Genomic DNA, 22,638 nt, shown 5'->3' on the forward strand with positions numbered 1-22,638 from the left:
CAGGATGTGTGGGATGAGCAGAGATGCTGACCGCCTTTTCCTGACCCAGACCTGTATGGAGGGACTTCCACGGACCTAATATTCAACAGGGATGGACGGACACAGGACAGACTGAATGATGGCGGTGGAGAACACTGACCAGCAGCTCCTGTGGAAGGTTGTACCTCTTGAGTTGCGGCAGGAAGTCCAGTTTCTGGGCCTTCTTCTGAACAGTGTCTGTCTGTGAGGATCATCTCATGTCATGAGAAAGAATGTTTTCCTATGATCTGGAAGTGATCCCCGGCAGACACGGTGTTGTCGAGGTTGGTGAGGGGAAGTTCTCTGGAAGTCCACCATCAGCTCCACAATCTTTAGTGCATTGAGCTCCAGGTGGTTTTTACCGCACCAGGGGAACACCTCCACTTTTCCTATATGCAGTCTGGTCACAGTCCGGGATCAGAGCAGTGACAGCGGTTTCACAGACAGGTCTACCAAAGCTGCAGTCATCCTGTCTGCCCAGTAAGCAAACCCAGCAGGAGGCCCAGCAGGAGGCCCCTGGGGTACGTTACAATGATGTTTTTCAAATGATGTAATAAACATGACCAATCCAGGAAGTTTCCTTTGTAAAAAAAAAAAAAAATGTTTACAGCAGCATAGATTGACGTATCTCGTGTGTTTTAATTGTAAGAAATCGCTTCAAATCTCTGGCTGCACATCTTTAACTGGACACCTCCAGATGTGAGCACACCATGCCCATTATGTCCTCCCTCCATTGGCTGCCTGTCCGTTTTGGAATAAGACCGACAGACCCACAGGTGGGCCCAGCTGACACAGGTGCTTAAACTCCGCCTCTGAACGTCATGAAACACGTCTTCTTTTTTATAATGGGCTCACAAGAACAGGCTTTAATGTCTCCAAAACAATTCAGTTTCTCTTTTGTTAATCAACATACCTGATGCAATTCAAAGGTCCTCTAAACATAGCAGACGTTTTTAAAAAACTACATGAAACACACCTTTCCTTTCAAGTTTTGTAAATTTTGTCTTTGTAACACCGTACCTGGAGACGTCATTTCTGCGTATATTCAAACTTGTGATGTAGCTTTAAAGATTGCTATGTACATTATTGATATAATTTTGCACACAATGGTACATATTAATGATATGAAATATATTTATGATTAAAATATGAACTGAATTATAATCATATGTACAGCTGATTTGTTTATTTATTTTATTTTTTATTACATTTGTATTTGTGTTTTTAATTCTATACAGCACTTTGATCAATCTGTGGTTGTTGTAAAGTGCTTTAGAAATACAATTTGATTGATTGATTGATTGATTGGTTGATTGATTGATTGATTGATTGATTGATTGATTGATTGATTGATTGATTGATTGATTGATTGATTGATTGATTGATTGATTGGAGAAAAAATATGCTTCAACTGATTCACTCCAAATCTACTGCAGTTATGGTCAAAGTGTGGATCTATAAAATTTGATGCATTTCCTAGATTTTTAAAAGGACTTTGTTGTCTTTGTTTTGAAAAAACATAGGTGCTAAACAAAGACAGATGTTTGCTTTGTTCTGAAATTTCAGGCTGAATTTGCTCCTAAAACCCTTAAGGCTTTTAAACTTTTATTGTTTGGTTTTAAAGCTACATTTCTGATTTTTTGAGTTGTGTGCACGGTAGATCCCTCAGATCATCCTCCTAGTTCCTCTTGAATGTTCCCAGAACTAAATCTAAACATTCGGCTTTCTCAGTTGTAGCACCCAGACTCTGGAAGCATCTACCTCTGGATCTCTGCTCAATCACTGACCCCGGCCGTTTAAACCCAAACTTAAGACCCTTTTAGCTAAGTTTTTATGTTCAGTAGCACTGTGCCATTTTATATCAGATTTCCAACTTTCATTCATTCTCTCATCATTTTTATTTGTTTGTTTATCTGTTTGTTTTATGATTTTTATGATCTTAAACCAGTATAGCTATTCTCCTCTCACATAAGGTGTTTTCTTCTAGGTATTTTCTCTGTTTGGACCATTCCATTTAAACCCGAGTGGTTGATGTGCTATTTGTGTTAACCATCACTTCACCCGGGGTACCTAATTTACTGGCTGACAAGTAAATACAGTAAAGAGGTGTATGAGTTAAAGACAGTTTGTTTCTTATTTCTAGTACATTTTGTAAGTTCCTTTCCTAGTTTGTTGTCTCTGTTCCTCAGGCTCCTGCTGGCGTCCCAGTGTAACTATCTTGGCTTCCCACTAGTTTTGTTGGCCAGTCTTCCCTCACCTGTGCCCTGGATGACCCCCATCGACACACCATTAGTCTGGTTCATTCAGAAACGAGTGAATGAATTTAAATGGTGCGTATCTATAGCTTTAAAGAGCTAATCGTCCGCAGGATTGTTTAAAATGTGTGTAAGAAAACTCCATGAGATGTTGAACTCAAACCATCGGACTGAGAGTTTGTCGCTACTTCTCCAATGGTAACTAATAATCTGGTATTTACTGTAAAAATGACGAAGGACATCATTTTTGAGGATTTCTTGAGTTTAAATCAATGTCACTGATGCGTGTTAACGTTTCCTCCCTCACAATCTGTTTCTGATCTCCTCTACATAAGGTCAGTATTAGTCGGTGATAAATGCACTTCTTTCTTCTCGTCACAAACCTTCCTGACCTACAGGAGTCGAGTCATCCATGTTTAGTCTCAGGGGAGCTGTTTTTCTCATTAAAATCTGTTTGTTGCTCCCTGGTGGGAAGTTATTGCAGACAGATTGTGCACTGCCTGCTTTTTCTTTGCCACCGTTGTTATGAGGTGTTCCTCCAGCTGGATCTCCCACATTAATAGCCTTTATTAATGTTTAATAGCGGAATTACTCTGGCAAGCTTTATTTGTCTTGGTTCCGGCTCAAAATGAAACTGGACCGCACTGTGTTTGATTGTGTTGGTGGTGATATTTGATGTCCTGAAATGTTCTTTAAACTTCTTGGGTTTTCAAAAGATTTCAGCTCTGACTGTAACCAGGAAGATACTGCAGGGCTGGCTGAGAAGAGCAGGAAAAACACATTGACACATTTCTTTTCTATAACCTGCGCATGCTCTTTTAGCTCACAGTAGTTATGTTTATTGCCATGTGCCAAGTTAAGAAATATATATGAAAAAAACATAAAAAATTAAATCAGAAGGCAGCCCAGCAGGCAGCAAAATGTTGCTGTAAAATGTTCCTAAAAGGCCACAAAGCGAAAAGTTAAAAGTAAAGTTTCCAGCGCTAAAGTAATTTCACACAATAAAGATCTATATCATGAGTTGCATGTGAAGAAAAGTTGTTTAGGAGACAGTAGCAGCCAGACACAATGAGGATATAAAGCTCTCTCTGTGGCCGAGCTGGACTGGCCTGTATTTATTTTTTCCTATTACATTTTTAACAGTTATGTAACAGCATTTGTTGCGGAGCCGCTAAAAAGGGTCTTGGACTTCCAGCTTACCAGTCCCATGAATCCGCCATTTGTTTTTGTCTGACCAATTTTAAAGTCCTGGTTGAAGGATGGCAAAGCTCCGGGTGGATGAATCATTGGATGTTCGTCACACCGTCCCCCAGCATCCCACATAAATGGCCGAACGAGGTGGAGTGGAACGCTCTGCGATCTGGAGAGGGGCGGGGTGTGAAATGCCTCCTTTAGATTTAAAGTGACGGCACCAAAACCAGTTGCTCTCAGATGTTTAGATTAGATTAGATTAGATTCAACTTTATTGTCATTACACAGGTACAGGTACAAGGCAACGAAATGCAGTTTAGGTCTAACCAGAAGTGCAATAGCAGCAAGTGCAGGATAAACAATAGTTCCATAAGTACAGGACATGGATTATTGCTGAATAAATATAGAGATGGATACTGTTCTAAACAGAATTTTACTGATAGATTTGTCCTATGAGTATAATATATAGATAACTAGTATTGTGAACTAAATTTACAGCTGGATATGTACCGAATATAATATACAGGTGGATATTACTATGAATAGAGTTTTACAGATATGTACACTAGCATAATATACGAATAATTATTATAACAGAGTTCACATCTACCATGAATATATGTACAGATGGCTATTACTATAGGCAGAATTGTGAGCATGATATACAGGTAGCTATTACTATAAAATAAATAAATAAAGTTTGGACAGAATCTATTTAAATGAAAGTGCAGTGGAAGGTAATTGCATATTACAGTTAAAGTATGGTATTGCAAATGTATATGTAAACAATTGGTACTGTGATGTGCCTCAGAACAGGGGTAAAAAGGGAGATGTGGGGGTAAATTAACGAGGAATTTAGGCTAAAGCATTGCAGTTCCACTTTATATGGACCATAACTGAATGATTTCAATGTAGAAATGAAGAATTGAAAAGCATATGTCCCCTTTAAGAGTGCTTTTAAGGGGATTATTGTCTGTTTTTCCAGGAGGGCAATCGTGAGGTCAATCAATCAATCAATCAATCAATCAGTCAAATTTCATTGTCAATTACAATTTGCATTGCAATCGAAAAGTCAGTTCCAGTACAACCTTCCATCACATAAACAAACAAACATTTTGGGAGGAACGATTGACTGGTCAGACACTGATGTCGGATGAAAAGGCCTGGCTTACAGTCATATTTTTTGGTCTTATCAGGTGTCAGATTCTTAGCTGCCAAACTCACTCCTCCATGTCTTTATGAACCCTGCTTTATCATACTCTCACATATATGTGCGGGTTGTTTTGTAGTCGCTCTCTCTTACCTCCTCCGCTGCAGGCTGGGATTAGCAGGTACAGCTCCGCAGGTGATCCTCATTCAGCGTAATTAGGGGGAGCAAGAAGGAGGATTTCAGATTGTCTGCTCACCCAAACAAACCAAGATACTTAAAGCTTCCTTTTCTTGTGAACGTAGCAGCTTACCTTCGTCTATGTTTCCTCCTTCCAGGATTGCTTCATAGTTCATGCATCTCTATATCCAACTTCAAATCCTTGTGATCCAGTGAAGCCCTGTTTTCCGATCAGCCTAACCTCCACCGCTACCCCCCACTTACCGGCCTGTCCACCCTCCAACGGTGTTCATGTCAGGAGTTCATATTCATGTACCTTCTATCTATTTTTCATGTGGTTTTTATTGACTTTTATGTTTGTTCTAATTTTATTTTCTTGCATGGTCTTAGATGTTTTAAAATTGATCATTTTATTGGATGGCTTTAGTTTTTTTCCCCACAGGAAACTGTTTTAATCCAATGCAGACTTTTTGGTTTTGGTTAATGACGGTCACCTGTTGACGTGTGGGCTTTGTGGATTGGCTACCAAACAGTCAGGCCAGATTTAGACAGTTTAAATGTAAAGCACACAGGTTATAGAGGAGAAAGAAGCTTGGAGAAGAGATGGAAGTGGTGGAGGGAGGACCCAGAAGCTGAGTCAGGAGGGAAGAACTGGCTGCACATTCAGTGGTGAAGTGGCTCATGTGGAGATGAGCTGACTGAAGAGATGTAGTGTTTGCCCCAAAGGCAGAAACTGCCAACAGTGGAAAGCAATGTGTGTGGATGACCGCAGGGCAGAGGTGAAACCCCATGTTTCCATGTGTTCCAGTGTTGCCATTTTGTTTACACTAGTCAAATTCGTGGAAGTTGGTGGGGTGATTTCATTCTGAAATTCATTGAAACTTTCTCCTGTCTAGCGCCCAGCTTTTCCTGTTTTGCTTGTAAAATTCAGAAACTTGAGCCGGGTGCTGCTGCAGCATCCAGCCAAACATCCGTTCATTGCAATACAATATCATGAAACAAAAATTGCGGGTTTGCAAATTTGGTAAGCTGGAAGTCGATTACCTTGTTCAGCAGCTCGGCAGCAAATGCAGTGATTCAATAGTTAAAAAAACTAAAATAAAACTGAGAGAACTAAGAGACTTTAAAAATATGCTCGACACAGAATATAAAGATATCTACGCAACTCCTGGACAGACTATACATCTTCTGCACTCTAAGTAAACATATAAATATATTTAAGGGCTAATAAAGTGAATTTTGCATGATATGTCCCCTTTAAGCTCCCTAATCTACTCAGTTGATTTTAAGTACAAGGATAGTTGAAACTACGTAGTAAAACCTAAGGTTGAGAAAAGATGAGAATGGTAAAGTAGGTTGACATTAAACACAGTGAAGTTCTGTTTTCCACTAAAGATTCCTTGATTTAAGTTGAAACTGTGTGAAGACAAACCTGCAAAGAGATGCAGAAGACATTATTGCAAAGGCATTTGGAGGCTGTTCACAACCCTTTAACAGCATGAATGGAACAACAGACTAAAGGACAGCAAATAATGAAAGTGGGACAGTGAACAGTATATGAGTGAAAGCAGAAGAAGATGGAGACAGACAGAGAGGGGAGGCTGGCAGTGTTTATTATCAGGGGTCCTGTTGGATATCATTCAGTTTGGAGCCATAAGGCTGAGTTGGCACTGTGCTGGATATGCTGTCACACAGCTCTGATTATGAGCTTACTGCTGCATGAGAGATGAACTCTCCTGGTAAATTGTCTTTCTTGGGATAATTACTTGTTTCTATTATTGATTTAGAAATAAAACGTTGCAGGTTTCTGCTGTTCAAGACAAACTGGATCTTTTTTTGCTATTTAAACAGATTTCAAATTATTTTAGAAGAAAACTGTTGACTGGTGAATTTCTAGTTAAAGACCAACTGCTGGTCATTAATCTTTTCTAAGATGTGTTTTTGCATTAGAAGACCTTTTAACTTCATACTGAACACAATGTTAAAACTACAATTTACCAATAGTCTGTGGCAAAATTCAAAATATCATTAACGTATAATCAAGTTTGTCCATGTGATTTTATGTGATAGTTTAGAAATATTTTTGCTTATTAAAAACCCAAAAGATGATGCATGTAATATTTTATGTTACAGATTAAAATTTCTACATAAAGTGATTCGTTGTTCCTGAAGGTTCTACTCTTGGTGTCATAGTTTTGGTTTAGTTTAGTTTTAGTTTTTGGACTTTTTTTGGAGAGTTTTCTTCATGTGGCCTGTCACTCCTCTGCCACCAGCCATTAACCAGTCAGTTCGCTCCACTTCTAGCCACCAACCCTCTCTAGATCAGCTCCACCTGTTGCAGTTAATAAGTTTTCAACTCCGGTCACCTGGTCATTCACTTATTTATACACGCCTCAGCCTACTCTTCTCTGCCAGATCATTACGAACCCCCGGTGAATCTTATCCAGCGTCTTTCTATCTATCCTGCCTGTGATTTTTGACCCGTTTCTGTCTTCTGATTTTCTGCCTCTTCCCTGTCGGTCCTAATTGCCTGCCTAATTACCTGACCTGTTTCTGCACTCTGACCCTGTCTTTGGATTCTTATTTGGATTATATCTAGACTTCAGATCACTTGGCTCTGACTCTGGACTGACTTTCAGACTATGGACTCCCCACATCATTTTGTCTCTCTGTCATCCTGGTACTGACCCATTGTCTGCCAGCCTGCCAATAAACTCTGTTAATATTCTACCCGTTTGTCTGGCTGAATTCTGGGTCCTCTGATTCGGTTAATGACACTTGGTTCATTTCTGTTTTCGTATCACATACGTTCTTTGGGATCTATTATGAAGAAAACATGGTATGTTCATCCATCGTTATGTTGTTGAAACCCAGCTTTAGCTTTCAATGAAACCACATGTTACAGGTCCGAGAGTGGGGTTTCTTTGGGGAAATGAGAGTTTAATGCTTCATGACACCGACTTATGGTTACTGTGACCGAAAGGGAAACATAACCAAAAGAACGTTAATTTTACCAAGCTTTATTGTATATAAATAAAATACAGGTGCCAATATCTAAAATGTAGCAGGAATATAAGCATACAGGAAGTGAAAAGAAAACAAAATAAATGCAAAGTTGTTAGTCCACCCTCACAAATACTCAATAAGAAAAACAATCCAAACCGGGCAGACTAACAGAAAAGAAAATCAAACTCTAAAGGACAGCAGGAAGCAGTGACAACCCTGTCAAAACAAAAATACAAAATTACCAAATACTCATTAAAACACTTTAATCAAATCAATCTAACCACATTAAAAACACTGCTTACCTGCGTCACTTAAAATGGCATATATAAAAGCCTACCTGCGGCGTCAAACAACCACACGCCCAGGTAACGCTACCACTGCAATACTGATAATGCGGCCCTGTATAAAAAACACCAAATTAGTAAAAAACATATTGAGAAAGAAACTTAAAAACCATTTTCCTCCCAGCCAGCCAGCCAACAGCATGGATCGACCACACCCCTGGTCCCAGCCACAGGAAGTGAACTCCTGGCTACCACCCTTCTAGCTTCCCCTTTTATAGAGGCTCAGCCTATGGAGAGTGACACCTACTGGTGCCACCTGTTACACACAGATTACGGTTTTGTCTGAAAGATATCAAGACTTGAATGCTAAGTAATTTTCCAGTGTGTGTGTGTGTGTGTGTGTGTGTGTGTGTTTATATAAGCTATATTTTCTTTATTTTGGTCTTAAAAGTACACAAATATTCTATTTCCAGTCATATTATTAGACTTGGTGGAATAATCCAAGGCTACTCTGGTGGCAGTATGTGGCACAGGGATGCAGCAAGGCTACGTAGATTTTTTATTTTTTTTTTTGTAAACAACAATGCTCTATAAGCATCATCTTAAAACAAGTCACCAAAGCAGCCTCTCTGCACCTTAATACAGTAATGAGAACAAGTACCAGCTTTTCAATATGATGTGGAATAACTCCTTGTTCAGAGCTTGGAAGCCTTTTATGGCTTAATTTAAACATGAACTATATAACACAATCATTGTGATGTAACAACTGACAATTTCTGCATGCATTTGTTCACGTAATGGTGTTTTTACTATGTATTCATGCAAGCTTTGTCACTGAATTATATCTATTTTGTAACATTTCATTCCATTTCTGAGTTTACAAAACTGTTTAAGACCTAAACAAGATTACCAAGAAAACAATGCTTCTTTGAACGATGCTGCTGCCATAACTTAAGCACTCCTGTGGTTATGGTCCAGGAACAATAAGATGTATTATAGATGCATGCATGTTCAGACTATGACTCACTACATAGATGGAGAGAAACGACAACATAGAGCAGATAACTCCTGACTCCCCATTTATAAGCAGGGATCCAGCACCTGATGCTGCTTGGTCATAGGAGCTGATTGGACTCGGGGGGGATGCCGGGTTAAAGAGGCATATGCACAGGGACAGACAGACAGATGGACAAATGGATATGGACAGATGTGCTGAGACCTCTGCAGACCCTCTGAGGAAATTCAGAAGGACCTAGAGACTTGCTTTGTTCTGCAGTCAGTCCAGCCAAGTCCAGAGTTCAGCAGGCGGGAGATGAATCGGCTCTCCACGTGTGGCACAAACTGTTATTTATCCGATAAGCCGTGCAAAACAAAAGCGTATTTTTAGCTGTGATAAAGGAGATGGTGCTTTACATTCTTTTTCCAAGGTTCATACAGTTATCTGAAATCCTGATTAGGTCAATTTACCACATAGAGGCAGTAAAAATGCCTCAAGCGGAGTTCAAGTGTCTTGGTGTCATGACCACAGTGACGAAGGAGAGACGGAGAACCACATCAGACCTTTTCCTGCCGCATTGAGGACAGGACTTTGATCAGCTCTGGTGAAGAAGAAGCTGAGAAGCTGTGGATTTACAGATCAGTCTATCCACAAACTGTCACCTATGGTCATAAGATCCCTGTCCAACCAGCGGAAATGAGTTTGCTCTGTAGAGCGATATGCTGAGGAGCTGAAGGAAGAGCCACTGCTAATCAACACTGAGAGGTGGCAGGTGAGGTGATTCTGATCTGATTCAGATAAAGGTGCTTCCTGGATGACTCCTTTTGGAGGATTTCATGTTCCACATGTAGGAGAGACCCAGAACTTGCTGGCAAGACGATATATGCCTTCGGGCCTGAGAATGCTTTAGGATCCCCTTGGAGGAGTTGAACAGTGTAACTCAGGAGGGAATTGGGGTCTATTCCTGGACCCGTTATGTCTCTGGTCCTACTTCACATATGTAGAACAAACTGGATGGAAGAAAATCCTTTTAAAGTTCCTGCAGGACTGCAGGGTGGAAGTAAAAACATTTGATGATCCCAGGGTTACAATGGAGGAGGAAACTTCATCAGTATCTTTAACAGGTTATCATCAACACGAGCGGATCCAAGATCTAACATTCTGTACCAATCACATTATTTGTGCCATCTCTTCTAATTTTAACTCGGCACTGCGCTTTGGGCGGCATATCTTTATGAGAGTCTGAGGGTATCAAGCACAGAACATCCAGAATCTGTTTGTTTCTGATCACTCTGACCCGATAACACTGGGTTTAAATAGCTAGAGGTGCTCTTTCATGAGTCCTGCTGTAAACCGCTGTGGTAAAAATGCTTTTAGAAACTCAAAGCCGCTGCTTAGAACGATGGCAGGGCTTCCCTTTTGCATTTGAGCCGCAGCCGACAGAACTCTTAGCTTTCCTTGGATTGTGTCTGATTCTTGGAGCCTTCGTCCAGAAAGAATGCATCACGTTCTGATCTCTTCCTGGAAAGTGAATGTACCCTTAGACAAACCCTTCATCCACCCGTCTGTCGATCCGCTGTCTGTGTCTGTCTTTGCAGGGTCTCAGGGTGGCTGGTGCCTTTCTCCAGCCCCCCCTCCTGTGTTCCACTGGACACCCTGGTCATGTCGCCAGTTCTGAGGGGAATTTAGAAAAACAAAAACAAAAATCAAGATTTGTTTTATCCAAAACAGAAAAACTGAGAGGGAAGACATTTATTACATAACGCCATTTCCCGCTTCATCTGCAATGGTTCAGTTTCAGAGAAGTACAGTTGGAGATAACATTTTTCAGTTTCTCAGTTCACCTGCTGTTATTTTGGGCTAAGAAAGAGAGCACATGTCTTTTATCCGCTGCCAAACTGTCCTTGTGGTTACTTCTGCCGAGTTTCAGTGAAATATAAAACCATCCACCCTTTTTCATTTGAAAGAGCACAAGAGAAAACAGAAGCAGAGACCTGCGCGGTGCCAAATGTGAAAACCCACAACTTTGATCTGCAGTTATTATCAGGCGTCTAACATTTTAAATAAAATAACTTTTGGACGCCCTGACCGAGAAGGTGTGGGCTCAGAACGCATAACAGGTCCTAAACCTTTTTCCTTTGGGTGTTTTTTTTTTTGGAAAGCATAGACACTGCCCAGATTCTGCAGTCTGGACTGGTTTCCTCCTGTTGGCATCATTAGGAAAGAGGGAGACAATCATTCATATCATCCTGACAAGTCTTGGATGGCTGTCAGGAACTGGCAGCGGTGCATGGCACAAAGAATCAGAGATTGGGCTCCATCTTGGGGTTTTTTTCATGTGAAAGTATCAAAGAGAAGAGCTTAATGGTTGTATGACCAAAATAGACCAGAGAGACGGTGACCCTATCATCCCGTCCCATAAAAGATCCACAGGGCTGCTTGAAAACTGCTGGTCTGATATAAAAGAACTTGCAGATATTCTTGGCAATAAGCTCTGCCAAGACGACAATGTCCGTCGTTAAGAAACCTGACTGTGAAGAAGAAGATTTAGTCAGCCAGTGTTTGGCATACTTTATTAATATCTGAGGTTTCTATAAATATGCAGCAATTATTATAGTTTCTGTTGTATTTCTAGTTCTGCTTCTCAGGTTGCTCCTCCTGTAAAAAATCTTGCTGTCTTCTGCTGAGGGTTTGTGTGCAAACATGTCGTATTGGCAGCCGATCAGACGGATTTCTGCAGACGAAATGTGGCAGGAAACCCGGCAGTCTGTCTCTGAGATCACACTGAGGGCTTGTCATTCTCAAACCCTGACTGAGTGCCCGTTTGAAAGTCCATTCAGCAGAATTGATCTTTGTACTTGACAGAGACATTTTGTTTACGTGGCAGGATCGTTCCCTCTGATCAGCAGCACGGATGAAGTATCAGATTACCACAGGAACCTGAATACGTTTCCTCGGTGCTTGTGCCAACGTCACGAAGGTTATTTGTAAGGAAAAATCTAATGAAACATTTCACTGTAATTATTTTGATTCCTTGTCATCCTGCCTGACACGTCTTTGTATCAGTTCTGCCAGTTATGTGTCAGATTTATGGCCTTAACCTTGGGTGACTCGGTGCGTTTATTAAACACACACTCAGCAGACTGTTTTATGAAATGACCTGTCATTCAGTCTAAATAATACAACACAGCAACTTCTGTGTTCAGATGAGACCTTTAGTCTTTTGTCCCATACTGCTGCTAAACATTCATTCAGCCTAAACATTTTAAATAAATTTATCTTTTATTGCAGCACCAGAATCTTGGAGGTAATAGAAAACTCTGATCTTTAATTTGTATTCATCCCTGTTAGGAAATGTTTGTTTCCAACATTAAAATCATTGATGTGACCATTTTTGGAATGCTTTCCGTTAATAATTTGTATTATCAAAAGGCCAAAAGGACAGCTCTTGGGCTCCTTTAACACAAGGGTTGGAGCATCCACAGAGAGCGATCGATCCTTTTTCCACAATCCCTTTAGATCCTCTGGAGTCCTGGGTCCCTTCACATAATCTCTTCTGTTCAGCTCACCCAGACATCTTCAATAGGATTTAGCTCTGAGGACTTAGAAGGCCAGTGAAAAAAACGGACATAGTGTTTAATGAACCAGTTCTGCACTGATTTCATCGTATCTTCTGAATCAAAATGGTTCTGTAAGACAACATGATGACCCATTTTCAGTTTAAAGCCAACAGATTTATTATTTAAATGTCTTGATAGTTATGCTCTGCGCTCTGAAGATATTCGTTTGGTAAATGATCCACAGCACCACACATCCACCACCATACTTAACAGCTGGCATGAGGCAGCATGGTGAGCCGGACTGAATTACACCAGGCATAAATCAGTCTGGTAAGGCTCCACCCCCTCCGGCCCAAAACAGACCGGACCAATCACAGCGCTGGAGGCGGGACTTTACAATGCGTCACTCTCAGCAGCAGAATTACCCATAATGCAGCACCGCTTTTCTGCTACCATAACAGTCAAGGTGCATGTGGAGATTTTTGTTGCAATGTGCCTTGGAAGATTAAGAAAGTGCATGTGAGTTCACCGTGAATCCTCAGATTATTATTTTTTTAGACAAAAGCGGCAAAAAACTGTTCACTGAGGAGTTTGTTCCATGACATGTTTCACGGACTACAAAAAAAAAAAAACACAGAGCACGTCGCTTGGAGCTTTTTGCATCGCATCCTTAGTTATCTGATTGGTTCTAACCTGATGATGCTGACCCTCTTAGTCCCGTCTTCCAGCTCCTTACCAGGCTAATACGGCGTGTAAGTCAGTCTGGCTGGCCAGGCTAAGCATGAGGTGCATTTCCACATGTCAATCTTTTTTCACTGCACACTGCAAAAAGGGAACAAAAATGTTCTTGAAATTGGTGTACTTGTCCTTAATTTGAGCAGATAAATAATATTATCTGCCAATGGAATGAGTATGATTACCCCTAAAATAAGATAATTAGATATACTGCACTTGAAATAAGATGATGGAGATGAATTGTTCCAATTTTAAGTGCAGAAATCTTATTCCATTTGCAGATAATCTTACTTACCTGCTCAAATCTGCTCAAATTCAAGAAAATTTGTCTTACTTTTATTTCCTTTTTTGCAGTGCAGACCCACATTGACAGTTTGTTGCTGAACGGTCCAACTTATGTTCCATATGCAGAGTTCAGAAAACTCCACATGTTAATGTTTGTGATGGTGGGACATAGAAGTGCGCTCTGTAGCATCACTCAGAGGCAAGCCATGGGTTTGTTCATGTCGTTAAAAGGTAGTTAAGAAGGCTCAGTGTCCAGAAATTGCTCCTTGTTGCTGCAGGTTTTAACGAGTTTTAGAGATTAGCTTCAGCCACCTTGCCACCCTGCTCATTGTTTGTGTTCTGTGGCAAGATTAACTCGGGTCTTTGTTTAGCCTGGTGGTCTGTGGCTGAAAGAAAAGGCCTCACAGTGGTTTGTTTCACTGGCAGCGATGGCAGCTGTAGTCTTTTCTTGCAGTGTCCTCATTTTGACATGAACTGATCTGTTCCCCATAGCTCTGTGTTCATGCCGGAGGGCTTTCCTGGTGCTCTTGTGACGGGTGAAGACAACAGGACTGTATCTGCCTTTAATCTGGTCTTCTTAGTTGTGTAAAGTTGGCTGTTCCCTCCAAACTAGATTTATTGGCATTCAAATATTAACTGTGTTTTTTTAACAGCTTTAGCAGCAGTTTACGAAGTACGTGTGAATCTTTTTGGATTGGAGCTTGTTTCAGCTCGGGTTGTTGCCTGTGGCAACCCAGAAGTGATAATAGTACATAAATTTACATGAATCTGTGTCCCAGTCACCATGTGTTTCTCAGTTTGGATTATTTTATTTCATTTATCACCTCTGATCCATCTGTCTGCCCAGCTGATCTGAGGAGGTAGGATAATATGATTTTAAAAATTTCAGGATGATTCATCTTTATTGACTACTTTCACTTTGTAAAACAAACAGAATCCAGGTTTATGGATTGTATGTACTCTGATGTTCATGTAGGGCCTCAGTCACTCATGACAAGGTGATGCTATAGGCACTCAAACATAAAAATGCCAGATTTATAAGACTGGCAAGCTGGAAGTCCAGGTCCAACAAATACTGTTAAACAACTGTTCAGTTGTGTAACAACTCCTGGACAGACTACATTCATCTTTTCTGCATTTTAAGAGACTGCACGTACACAACAAATGTATTTAAGGGATTTTGCATGATATCTCCCCCTTAAGGAGACCACAGAAACATAAAGTTGGAGAGTTTAAGGCAGCTGTTTCAAACTACAGTTCTTGAGAGCCGTGTCCTGCGACTAGAGATCCATCCCTGCTTTAACACACCTGACTCTTATATGAGAGGATAAGCAGGTCTCTGCGGACCTTGATTGCATGCTGGTGAGGTAGTTTAGCCGTTTGATTCAGGTGTGTAGGCTAGGGACACATCTAAAAGCTGCAGGACACCGTCCCTCGAGGACAGGAGTTTGAGACCTCTGGTTTAAGGCATGCAATTGTGCAGTGATGGTGCTGAAGTCCCTTTTATGAATGAAGCCAAGGAAAGACCATGGGGATGTGAAAGTCAGACGTCGATGCTGAAGAACCTTGTAAACATGTTTTGTGTGTTCGTCAGAAGATGCTGGAGGTTTCTCTTCCCTGTTAAAGGAGAGTTTTCCTCTCCACTATCGCTTCATGCATGCTCAGTATGAGGGATTGCTGCAAAGCCATCAGCAATGCAGACGACTGTCCACTGTGGCTCTACGCTCTTTCAGGAGGAGTGAATGCTGCTTGGAGAGACTTGATGCAACCTGCTGGGTTTCTTAGAGAGGAAACTTTCTGACCAATCTGGAGGATCTGATGGAGTCTGACCATGGAAAGAGTTTGAGATGACATTTGTTGTGAATTGGCGCTAAATAAATATAATTTAGTTGAATTTGTGTAGATTTTGACCTAAGTTGAAAGAAATTGTTCCTTATTTACTTATTAGTAAAAAAAAATATTTAATCTAGACTAATTTAAATTTTGTAAACCTCTGATTTGATGAAAATCGAAAAAATTGTCTAATCAGACAATATTTTAATCCTAACTGACCTAAAACAATGTTAGTTTAGTCATGTTTATGGTCATGAGTGCATTTTACAGTCACATAAAAAGCACATATTTCCACACAAGGAGAAAATCTTCCTAAACCTTCTGGGACCCAAAACATCCAGGTGTGAAAAGCTGAAAATGCGGGTCATGAGGTAAAGAAAACAGGAATACTTAAACTGTAGCCTGGTAAAACATTTTAGCAGGGCCTTGATTCACATAGATTTTATATTTTACGTACGCTGTGCGTCCTCGGAAAATGTCTTTATGAGGCATCTCCTCAGAGGCTTCAGAAAACACTTCGGTCTTGATTAAATGTGGCTTTTTGTTGAATATCAGAGGTTTCACAGCTGAACCAGAGCTGAGGGTGAGTGAAGTAGATAAAAAAAATATATATATATATATATATATATATATATATATATATATATATATATATATATATATTTTAAAAGGAGAGCTGGAGAGAACGGCGACGTTGGTGGAAGGAGCAAAACTTAAAGGCTTACCTCAAGCTTTGGTCCAATATGAAAACACAGCGTCAGTAAGGATCTCATCATTGCCTCACTAAATCCAACTTAATTGACTACAAATCTTGGCCCAACAATCCCCGGCTTTCCATCGGTTTACCTCCTTTCTTCCTGCCCTGAATTATCTTTATCTCTCACTCGATGCACTCGTTTTAAAGACTTTTATTATGTCTAAATCATACTCGCTCACTTTTGTTTTTATGAAACTTCTCATGTTTACTCCTTCCTGATCTTCTATAGATATTTTCTTTTCTTGCCATCTTTTATCTATCAGCACGCAGGGTTTTTTTTGTGCGTCTACGGTTTTGTGTGCCGTTGTGTTTGCGCATGTTTGTTGGAGTGTGAGACAGAGACTTCAGACTGGCCTCTGTATAAATGAGGACCGCTCGTGTTTTGATGGAGTGAACAGCTTATTAACATTCATGAACAGAGGAAAACATCCACCGAACACTTGACTCGGCCCTCGCTGGAGTGTGTGTGTGTGTGTGTGTGTGTGTGTGTGTGTCTGTGTGTGTGTGTGTGTGTGTGTGTGTGTGTGTGTGTGTGTGTGTGTGTGTGTGTGTGTGTGTGTGTGTGTGTGTGTGTGTGTCACAGTGAAACGGTCTACTTGTCAGCCACAGCTTATGAGCTCATTCCTGCCAAGGTGCTGCTGGTTTTATTTGTTTTCTAGGCTTTTGGTCGAAAGTTATTGCCTGTGGTTGTTTAATTCTAAAACGGGACAAATAGGCTAGGTAAGTATAAGGTGGTGATAGGGCAATGCGTTCAATTTTATTAAGATTTTACACTAGAAACTTACGGAAACTAGCACAAAACCCCCTTTTAGTTTGGTATCTATAAATTATTGGACGTGTAAGCAGTTGCATTCAGAAGTCATTAACTCAGTAAACATCTGTTTACAGCTGTGTTTGTGGCTGTATTTTAGGCCCCGTCCACACAAAGGAGGGTTTAGCTGTGTCCTACAAACTTTTTAGTTGAAAGGGGCGTTAGGTACTTCTTTTTGAGCCGAGGTTTCTTCGAATATGCAGTCTTTTAGTTGGTCGGTGGGATGAAGACTTTGGTGCTCATGTCCTCCCAGATGCAGCCTTCGGAGAGCTGCAGGAAGGAGGCAGAGAGCAGCTCTGCCTGTTTTGTAGCTCTGGATTTCACCTGGAGCTGTCCTGAAAATAGGTTAATCCTGTGCATTCTGGGATTCTGAGTTTTCATTAGTCTAGTTTGTTGTTTGCGTGTAGTTTAGTCCTAGACTCTCCAAGTCTTTCTTCTCAATAATACACAAGATTTTTGACCCCCCTGATTCCCTGCCTTCTCACATGTACTCAAGTCACACTTGTAATTCATTAATAATGTTTTTAAATAAAAAAATCAGCTCCATTCACCAGCAACTACATATGACCCCCTTGCCTCCCCCTTCCCCTCTGCCCCCCCCCCCCCCCCCCCCCCCCCCCCCCATAGCCAGTCATTCCCCTGCGTCCTGCTGCCCACTTTGTCCAAAATGTCTGATCTCATCTGTAAATCCAAGTCCTTTACCTGTTCTCTTGACCCCCTCCCCACAGCTCTGGTCAAAACCTGTCTCACCTCCCTCCTCCCCTTCATTACTTCCATTATTCATTCCTCCCTCTCCTCTGGTATTGTCCCCTCACTTTTCAAAACTGCATCTGTCTCCCTGATTCTGAAAAATTCTGGTTCTGATCCCTCTAACTTTAATAATCTTCGTCCCATCTCAATCTTCCCTTTATTTCTAAAAAACACTTTGAAAAAATAGTGTTTGCTCAACTCCATGCCTATTTTACCCTCAACAGTCTTTACGTGCTTTTCCAGTCCCCCCCCCCCCCCCCCCCCCCCCCCCCCCCATAGTACTGAAACCGCCCTAATAAAATCACAAATGATCTCCTCATAGCTGCTGATTCTGGACTCCTCTCCATCCTCATCTTCCTCGATCTGAGTGCGGCCTTTGATACCATTTCTCAACCCATTCTCCTCAACAGATTATCCTCTCTTGGCATCTCTCACACCCCTCTTGACTGGTTCCGCTCTTATCTCTCTGACCCCCCTCAGTTTATTCAACTCAAATCTTTCACTGTCACTACTGGTGTCCCTCAAGGCTCAGTTCTTGGCCCCCTCCTTTTCATCACCTACCTCCTTCCACTTGGCAGTATTTTTCGCAAATTCAACATTCATTTTCATTGTTACGCATATGACACCCAGCTTTATTTATCCAGTAAACCCACTTCCTCACCCCCCCCCCCCTTGTCTCTTACTGACTGCTAACTTGAAATTAAAAACTGGTTCACCTCAAACTTCCTTAAACTAAACAGTGATAAAACTGAACTCCTCACCATCGCCACCAAATCCACTCTATCCCAAATCAATAGTTTCTCACTACCCATTGACAACTCCTTGGTCTCCCCCTCCCCTCAGGTCAAGAGTCTGGGTGTCATCCTCGACTCCTCCCTATCCTTTCAGTCACACATAAACAACGTTAGCCGGTCTGCATACTTCCACCTATACGCTCCGCTCCTCCCTTACAACGCACACTGCCTCTGTCCTTATCGACAGCCTCATCACCTCCCGTCTTGATTATTGTAATTCTCTTCTTTTTGGTCTCCCTCATAAATCTCTCCATAAACTCCAACTTCTTCAGAACTCAGCAGCTCGTGTCATCACCAGAACCCCCTCTTTTCACCATATCTCCCCTGTCCTTCAGCAACTCCATCGGCTCCCAGTTCAATTTAAAATCCCTCTATATACTTTCATCCATAACCTTGCTCCTCCATATCTATCAGATCTCCTTCACATCGCCACCTCCTCCCGCTCCCTTAGATCCTCCTCCTCCATCCGCCTCACTGTACCCCCAGCTCGACTCGTCACCATGGGGAGCAGAGCCTTCAGCCGCTCTGGAAACTCACTCCCACCTGACCTCCGCAGAATTGACTGTCTCCCCTTATTCACAACCAGACTCAAAACCCACCTGTTCCAGCTCGCTTATTTCTAAATACACTGCTCTTGTTCCTCTTCCTAACTGTTTTTATGTTCCTGTATTTGTATTTTTGTATTTTAATTTGTATTGTCTGTAAAGTGACTTTGAGTGGCAAGAAAGGCGCTGTTAAATAAAATGTATTATTATTATTACTAATATTATTATTATTATTATTATTATTATTATTATTATTATTATTATTATTATTATTATTATTTCATCCAAGGACTGGGTCCAAAAGGGGTCTAAAAAGGGGTTACAGTCCAAAGAGCAATGTTTTCCTTTAAAAAATTACATAACCTTTTCCAAAATAAGATAACTTATATTGGATAAATAGCTCCTGCAGGAAATTTGTCATTTTTACAATTTTATTTCTACTTTTTTAGGTTTAAAAAAAAACATAAGATGTTGGACAAAAGAGGATGGATATATTTTCTTCTATGTGATGTTGATATTTTTTTTAGAAAATATGATGATTAAAAAAGTACATAGTTTCCAACCTAAAGACAAGAAAAAAAAAACACATGTATAAAATGCATTACTTTTAGTGGAAATTGAGTGTGATTATTCCATGAAAACAACTGCTTAAATTAGCATTTGTTATATCTTTATTTAAAAACATCAGTTGTCTTTTTTATGATATTTGGCCAAAAAATCTTAAGAGCCAATGTAGAAGCTCCAAAGAGTCACAGGCTACCCTGGAGCCACAGGTAACAAACATCTGGTTTAGGAAGAAAAATCTGTTTTTATGTTCATGAATTGGTTAAATTTTATTGTTTGTCACTAAATTGAAGATCCCAAAATATTATAAACGTTCCATTTTGTGTCAGCTGGTAGCTGCTTGGGGGCGGCATGGTCGAGTAAAAGGGTTTTAACCATAAAGAGCAAAAACTTTGTTCCAATCAAAGCAAGCAGAGAACAGGACGGAAACAGGTTGTATGTAATGTAAAAAAAAAAAAAAAAGAAAGAAAGAAAGAAACCTGCAAATGACAATAAATAATCAGGGAGCCTAAATAGAGAGAAGCTGCGATTAGTCACATGGAAACCAGGGGCTGAACAGCCGAGACTAATAAACACAAACAACGGGGAGCTGAAATAAAATACAGTGTAGTCTAACATGAATTCAATTCAATTACATTTTATTTATATAGCGCCAATTCATGAAACATGTCATCTCAAGGCTCTTTCTAAAGTCAGACTCCATCAGATCCTCCAGGTTGGTCAGAAAGTTTCCTCTCTAAGGAAACCCAGCAGGTTGTATCAAGTCTCTCCAAGCAGCATTCACTCCTCCTGAAAGAGCGTAGAGCCACAGTGGACAGTCGTCTGCATTGTTGATGGCTTTGCAGCAATCCCTCATACTGAGCATGCATGAAGCGACAGTGGAAAGAAAAACTCCCCTTTAACGGGAAGAAAAACCTCCAGCAGAACCAGAACCAGGCTCAGTGTGAACGCTCATCTGCCTTTAGCGACTTGGTTCTTCTCTTGAACACAAGAGCAGAAACCAAACGAATCAACAGAACACAAGAAACAAGTAAAGAGGAATTAACCAATATAACAATAAATGACAATAAAAAATGACAATGAGCACAGAATAGAGCTGGATATGGAAAGCCATAAATAAGAAATTTTGAAAACCCAAAAACCAGCCAGCTAACAAACATAAAACCCAAACACCCATGGATCGGGACAGACACAATCATGAAACATAATTTTGGTTATTTAAATAATGATCAATTCTTTTCAGCATTTAAACAAAACTTTAAATGCTAAAAAAAAAAAAAAAAAACTTGCATAAAAAGTTTGAAATGGTTAAATCCGGTTTCAGGGACATACTGAATAGGAAAACAGCTCAGTCTGAAGTTTGTTCGATCTTTCTTCCTCTTCTGTGCTCTGTTTTAATGTGGTTTGTCTTCCTCTCTGCTGCCTTCTCCTCCATCATCTCTACGCGTGAATGTTTGTAGGACGTTTAGAGGAGAACTCGTGCACAGCTGCACAGTTTGAACTGTCCAGAGGGAGGAAGAGCAGATCAGCAGTGCACAGCTGTCCGCACACCGACGTGGTGGAGGACAGGTTACTTGTGAGCGTAAAGGGATGGAAAACAGTAGCATGCACAGAGGGCAAAAACTCTGGAGGAGTGTTGGTGAGTTTAAATGTTTTACTGTTTAATATCAATCAGCGTATTTCCACAAAAAGACTAGGTTTAGGTTTTAAGTGATATTCGATTCGTCATCTTTGTTTCAGTCTGGGAAATGAACTGTCTGAATTGATGGAAACAGGGTAAGTGTGTTCTTGTACTTGCAGCTGAGCGAGAAAATGTTTTCCTCATTTTACTAGTAAAGTGAGGACCGAAAACAGGTTCTCGTTGTTTTCTGGGCTAGGGGTTAGGTTTAGCACTAAGGTGTCAGTTAGGTTTAGGTTAAGGTGGAGTATGAACTGGTAAAGGTTGTGGTTAGGGCTACGGTCAGGATTTGGCCATAGAAGGGCTTGAAGATGAATAAAAGTCTGTGGATGTCAAGGCACGGTCCTCACTATGTACATTAAAGAAGGGCGTGTGTGTGTGTGTGTCCGTTTATTAGAAATGCAGATGGAGCAGCTGTCAGCGAGTTCTGACTTCCCGCTGTCAGACAGCGGTGATGGAGAAGCTGAAGCACACCGTCCTGAGCAGACCTGAGGGCAGCGGTGCAGAATGTTGAGTGATCAGATCGCTGCAGGATTCTTGTCTCAGAAACAAAGAGCTGCAGAAAGTTGTGGGACGGGACGCCTTCCTGCAGAACACGCCTTAGTGTCACTGTCGTCAAACATGTTGGGCTCAGTTTGTCACAGAGAGCCGCCAGTTCTGAAACGCTCCACTACTCTGTAATTACCTCAGGTAGTATTAGTGTTAGTTAATCTGTTTACTTATTGAAGCGCTTCTGACTGGAAAACTATCCTTTAACATCCATTGCATAGAACCACTTGTTAAAGGAAATATATCTGAACTTATTTTGTCTGGTTAAGAAAAATGCTTTTTACTCAATGTCAAGAGTTAAAAGATGTCATTTGATATAACAATTGATTGGAAATCAATAGTAGGGTAGGAAGAAGCAGCAAAATGAAGACCACCCAGAAAGACTCCCTCTGCCAATGGCACAACGAGATGCGGAGACGTTGGTAGAGAGTTAAATTAAAGATATGGCAAAACCCAAATGGCAAAATCAAAAACAGTATATGGTAAGGCATGATAGAATATAATAAACAGCAGTCTGTGTATGGTCAACATACACAGACAAAAGAAAAGCAAAACGTTCATGACAACTATTCCTGTTGATGCATATTTTACACATTCCAGAGAGTGCATTGGAAGCACTTTGTCATAATCTAGTGGTTCGTACTATGCATCATTTGGCTGATTTGCATATGTGTTCAAATTCAAATTTCCACTAAATTT

At 40.7% G+C, this 22,638-nt stretch overlaps 1 long non-coding RNA gene across 1 annotated transcript; it reads left to right on the top strand.

Moving 5' to 3' along the window:
- The first annotated feature begins 13,088 nt into the window (after positions 1 to 13,088).
- On the top strand, positions 13,089 to 22,301 carry LOC110366718. The gene is made up of 4 exons (XR_004927605.1): positions 13,089 to 13,157; positions 21,173 to 21,351; positions 21,453 to 21,488; positions 21,788 to 22,301. It is a non-coding gene; the product is annotated as an uncharacterized LOC110366718 (long non-coding RNA).
- The last annotated feature ends 337 nt before the right edge of the window (positions 22,302 to 22,638 follow it).

The sequence above is a fragment of the Fundulus heteroclitus genome, chromosome 2, assembly GCF_011125445.2.
Source record: "Fundulus heteroclitus isolate FHET01 chromosome 2, MU-UCD_Fhet_4.1, whole genome shotgun sequence".
NCBI classification, from domain to species: domain Eukaryota; kingdom Metazoa; phylum Chordata; class Actinopteri; order Cyprinodontiformes; family Fundulidae; genus Fundulus; species Fundulus heteroclitus.